Source organism: Urtica dioica, chromosome 8 (genome assembly GCF_054948205.1).
Source record: "Urtica dioica subsp. dioica isolate 48M chromosome 8, U.dioica_male_clone48M_v1_H2, whole genome shotgun sequence".
In the NCBI taxonomy this organism is placed as follows: Eukaryota; Viridiplantae; Streptophyta; class Magnoliopsida; order Rosales; family Urticaceae; genus Urtica; species Urtica dioica.
In genome coordinates this window covers 38656054-38662105 of record NC_142763.1, presented here as the reverse complement: position 1 = coordinate 38662105, position 6052 = coordinate 38656054, and the positions used below count along the sequence as shown (strand labels likewise).

Here is a 6052-nt window from a genome sequence, read left to right as displayed (position 1 = left end):
GATAGACACATTTTGACAAGACGATGATCAGTAGCTGCTCCGAGAGGATGATCAGCCACATTTAGTCCTTCTGTTAGAGAATTCATTAAAATAGCCATGAAATGGGCCATGTGCTTATCATTTGACTTTTAAATGAGGACATGATTGTAATTCGATAATAGATTAAAAAAATAAAATTAATAAAAGAATTAATAAATTAAAAATAATGCTTAAAAGAAAAAAATATCTTCTATCTTTATCGCACGCAATAACCACTGCCACGCTCTTCTTGGACATCTTCCATAATTTTAATCTTCCTTCGATCATCCTCCCATCGAAATCGAATCACAGCGCCGAAATCGAAAACATGTGGTGATTCTCCAACCTAATGATGTCCAATGAATCTCCACCATCGCAACCACCAATCGCGGTGTCTCGGGATAAATTGGCGGTGATTCTTTACTCGCCGAGGACGACAGAGCTGAGTAAAGGCATGGTGATGAGTCACCACAGCTTCACCGCGATGTCTCTAATGGTGGCCTCTAATTAGGACCGGTTCGGCGACCCACGGAAAGAGTTACTCTACTTCCTTCCTATGTTTCACGTCTTCAGGCTGTCGATGATCGTCTACTCGCAGCACTGGCGAGGGAACGTCGTGGTCTCGATGGCAAATCTTGTATACATTTGGTGCGTTGTTGCCTAAAAAAAAACTTTTGCTGATAATATATTGTTTATGTCCAAGTATGGTACTGCCAAAGAAGAAGGGAGGATGATATTTTTTTTACTTATTTATTTATATATATATAATGACAAGGAAGGGTAAAAGTTAAGGGCATTTTAATTACTTCACTCATTTTGACTCACACGTTGTTGATGCTGATTTCGGGATCATCAACAATCACAAATACATCTATAATATATTTGCTTTATTTAATAATAGGTCTCAGAAGACTTCGTATAAGAAACAGAAACGAAATCCCAATTTAATTAGAAATGAATATTGATACGAAATATAGGAGGAATAAGTTTTTATTAATAATGAAATAACTATAGTTGGGCGAAGTGCCGAGGTCGAGATGGCGAACTCACAAAGATCAGAGAATTCGAATACATATGTTAAAGATTGAGTCTCCTCTTGTACGTGCGTAAAAATGAATACAACAATTGTTAGTTATAGGCGAAGAAAAGATAATCTCTCGGACACGTGTTGATCAGCTCGTCTTTGCCACGTCGCAGGTTGGTCAATTCTCAGATCTGGTCTTCTCGGCGAGGTTTCCTCTTGACCACGACTTCGCTACTCGACTGGTTCAACGCGGGCAATCTGCTCTATTCGGCGACCTGAGCTTGGGCTTTTGGCTCGGAGCTAAGCTATATCATTTATTGGGCTTTGGCCGAACTAAGGCCCAATAAATAATAAATATTTTTTGAAAAATTTATACCCCCATACACGTGGTATTTTTTTGTCCATTTCATGGCTATTTTAACGGATTTTCTAGCGGAATGACTAAATATCAAACTGTGTCTATCACAAATGAGTGAAAATGCAGTTTTTTTTGTTCGGAGATCAAGTTGTTAAAGGTGGCAATGTTGAGGGGATATTTTAAGGTGACAATGTTGAGGCACAAAAATATCATTTATATATATAACATCTACATATATGCGTAGATAAGCAAGAAGGTCAAGGACCAGCTGAAATTAAAAAAAAAACTCCTTGAAGAAAATTTCAAAAGTTCCATTTCTCGGAAGATAAATGTCGAAAATGACTCGTGCAATTTTTGGAGATTGCTTGTTTATTAGTTTTCTATAATTGTTGTGAAAAATATTTGTGTAGTTATTTTCAAAAAGTTGTTTGGTACCGTATAACTCTCTCTCTCTCTCTCTCATTTTGTTTTCATTTTTTAACATTAAAAAAAGACTTCAGACAAAAAAAAAAAAAACTTCAGGCCATGACCGATATGAGACCCATGCCCTCAATCTGGAGCTTCAATTGCCTCATCGGATGCTCGCCACGGTTCTCCGATAGATCCGCGATCTGGACACGACGGTGAGAGCGGCGGAGGTAGACTCGGTGACAACCGGAGAAGATGATCGTAGAAGACAACCGGAAAAGACGAGCGGAGAAGACAACCGTGAAGATGACTGGAGATCAGCGAAGGCAGTAAGCGGGGAGATCGACAGAGGTTGACTCGGTGGAAACCGGAGAAGACGGTGGTTCGCAGTGGCGCGGTGGAGGTTGGCTCGATGACTGTGGAGAGTGAAGAAGAAGAGAGAGAAAGAGGCAAGGAGAGAGAAAGAGGCAGGGAGAGAGAAAGAACTCCACGAACGGGAGAGAGAAAGAGGAGTTTTGAAAAAAAAAAAAAAAAAAATGAAAACATTTTTTTACACTTTTCAGATTTTATGAAGAAAAATGAAAAACAATTGCAATACAACTCAAGTTTAGATTTCTAAATGAAGAGACAAACAGCTTTTTTAATTTTTCTACTTTACTGTACAAATAAGAAAAGTGGAAAACTGTTTCCAAGTGATAAAACAAACAAAACCTAGAGAATCAGTAAGTACAATTGTTTAAAAATAAACCACAAATTTAACGAGTAGTAAAACACCTAAAAAAATTTAACCCTTTGAAAATCCTAACCCATCTATATATTAAAAAAATAAGCAATGCCAAACGCACCCATGAAAATCCAATCCATGGGTGCGTTTGGCGTTGCTTATTTTTAGGTGTTTTTGCTTTTTTTAAAATTTTAAGTCAATTTTTATGTTTGGTAAGTTAAAATAAAAATACTTTAATAAAAAGTTCTGCTTTTTTATAGGCAAATTTTAAAAGCAGATATTTGATATCTAAAAGCCACTTTTGTATGGATTAGTTTCTCTCTCCACCTACTATTTATTTTTCTTTCCGTAACTTTTATTTTTAGGGTTTCTCTCCATAACTTGGTTTTTTTTCGCAACTCTTCTCACAATTCTCTGCAACAAAAAAAAATCAAAAGGTATGTGATTTTTATATTATTTATACGTGGTTACATCCATGTTTACAATTCTCTGCTAGTTTCCATGTTTTTTGCTTTGCTTTTAATTGTTTTCAATCAGTCACATGTCATTTATATTATTTTAATATATGGAGGGATTTTTTTTATGTGGTAGACTGGTAGACTTTCAGACGTAGACAATACAAAACACATATTTTATTATACAAGCCTGATATTATAGCGCATAGTCAGATAGGCTCATAAATGACATATTTTAATATCTTATTTTATTGTACGTAGTCAATAGGATCCTTAGGGTTAGTCGTACATTGCTGCGCTTGTACTGTTTGAAATTACTACTTAGGTTGCTATTGATAACTGTTCCATTAAAAGCTCGCGGTTGGGTTACGTTTTGCTACTTCCTCAAAAATTATAATAAGAAAATATACTACTGATGAAAGTCAAGTTAGCTTTCAAAGTCCATATTAATTTTGGATGAAATTCTGTATATAGCTATATCGTTAACAATAAAATATTTTAAAATAATAATCTACTAATAATATAATATGAGGAATTGTTATTTAAAGAGAATTATCTTATAAACAACCATGTATATAACAAAATATGGCGACTATCTTCATGGTTTTTACACTACTATAAACAGTATAAACATATTCTAAAAATTTTACTCATATTCTAAACATTAAACAGTACATGTATTAAAATTGATACAAACCTAAGTAGTCATATATTATTCCAAACAGTATATGTCATTTATATTATTTTAATATATTATTTTATGTGGTAACGTATGGATGTGTGTATGAAGGGGTTTTTTTGCTATGGTAACATAATTATGTATTATTATTTTAATATGTATGTAGGGTGTGTACGTTTTAGTCGCTGAAACTTGAATTGATTTGATAAAATATTATAATTAAAATTTACATGTATTATTTTGGCTTTAGATGGATAGCCAAAACAACCACAACCAAGTAGAAAATAAGAATATTAAATCAAGAGTGAAAGCGGTTTGGGACGCGCAGACTCTCAATTTATTTTGTGAGTTGTGCGTTAAAGAAGTTGAAGGTGGACAACGACCAGGAATTCATTTTACTAAGGTTGGATGGGAAAACTTGATCAAAAACTTCAAAATTAACACCGGAAAGACGTACGATAAAGTTCAATTGAAAAATAAATGGGATTCTCTCAAGAATGATTGGAAATTGTGGAAACAACTCATTGGCAAAGAAACTGGTCTTGGCTGGAACATTAAAAAAAAAGAACAATCGATGCAAGTGATGAATGGTGGGACAAGAAATTACAGGTAATTATCAAATATTTAGAATTTATCTACATTTTGTGAGCATTTATCAATTTAAAAATTCATCATTCATTTTACAGATGCGCCCTAATGCAGCGAAATTTCGAAAATAAGGTTTTCAACCAGAATTTGTAGAGATGTTAGATAGGATGTTTATGAATACCATAGCAACTGGTGATCATGCTTCGACACCTGCCTTTGGAACTATTCCAAGTGAGGTTAGCAACGGAGTAGAAGATGTTGCTCCACTTGAGAGTGATAACGAGTCACATGATTCAAGTACCAAGAAAAAAATTTAACTCTAAATCAGGTGAATTCGGTTCCTTGAAAAGAAAAAGAGAGAAAAAGTGAGAAAATTGGAGGTGCGGTGAAATTATCAGCACAAATTGATCGCTTATGTAGCGAGTTACATTTATTTACAACCAGGTTGTTCATGATCAAGGAGAAAAGAGAAATGTTCATGTCAATTGAAGATCCGGACAAGAAACTTACATGGCTCAAATTTGAACAGTCTTAAAAAATATGACGCGTCTTTTTTTTTACTACTTTTAAGTTTTTTAGGGATATTTCTAAGTTTGTAATGACTTTCTTTTACTTTTGAATGTCATAAGTTTTTTTTTATATATATATTTGATCTTTTACAATTTGAAAAATGTTGTGTTGTTATATAGAATAATTAGAAGATGAATATTGACGAAGACGAAAAACGTATCACGGATCAAATCATCTGCACGACTGCCCATCTTATTCGACAATATTATGTGACTTACATATACAAGACTCCATGTATGACTTCTTCTCAAACTGGACATGCGTGGCTGATGGAGATGTTAAGAGGACATGGACATAGATGTTATAATATGTTCAGAATGGACATAAATGTGTTTATCAAATTAAGCACTGAATTACGAAGCAACTACGGATTGAAAGACTCAAGAAGAATGACTGTTGATGAAATGTTGGTGATGTTTTTACTTACATTAGGTCATGGTGCTTCAAATAGATTAGTCAGCGAAAGATTTCAACATTCTGGAGAGACTGTTAGTAGATATTTTAATATGGTGTTGGATTGCATATGTACGATGAGTGTAAACAATTTGAAGCCAGAAGATCCAGAATTCAAATCCACTCCAAAACAAATTTTGAAAGACAATAGATTCATGCCGCATTTTAAGGTAATTATGTTTTTTCTTCTTATAAATTTTATGATTAATTTTTTTTCCTTTCTTCATTTACCTATTTTATTGATTTTTCAGGATTGTATTGGTGCTATAGATGGTGTCCATGTTTCTGCTATCATATCTCCTGAAGATCAAGTACCATTCATTGGAAGAAAAGGAGTTCCAACTTAAAACATCATGGCAGTGTGTAATTTTGATATGCAATTTACCTACGTATATGCGGGGTGGGAAGGTTCGACTCATGATGCCAGAATATTCTTAACAGCTTTGCGTGATCCTAGTCTTAAGTTTCCAAAGCCGTCTACAGGTTCGTTTCACATCAAGTATACTTTTTTCGAATTTTAATAACAATTTATTATTTCTATGTTTTGAAATTTATTTTTATTTCATAGGTAAATATTACTTGGTTGATGCTGGATATCCATTAATTAAGGGATTTTTAGGACCATACAAAGGCGAAAGATATCATCTTCCAGTATTTCGTTAAAGTGGACAACCAAATGGTTACCAAGAAGTATTTAATCATGCGCATTCCTCTCTTAGAAGTGTGATTGAGAGAACATTTGGAGTTTGGAAGAAAAAGTGGAAGGTACTACGCG

General features: G+C 34.0%; 1 pseudogene; it reads left to right on the top strand.

Annotated features, from left to right (window-relative positions):
* The first annotated feature begins 370 nt into the window (after positions 1–370).
* On the top strand, positions 371–4789 carry LOC149389699 (uncharacterized; annotated as a pseudogene).
* The last annotated feature ends 1263 nt before the right edge of the window (positions 4790–6052 follow it).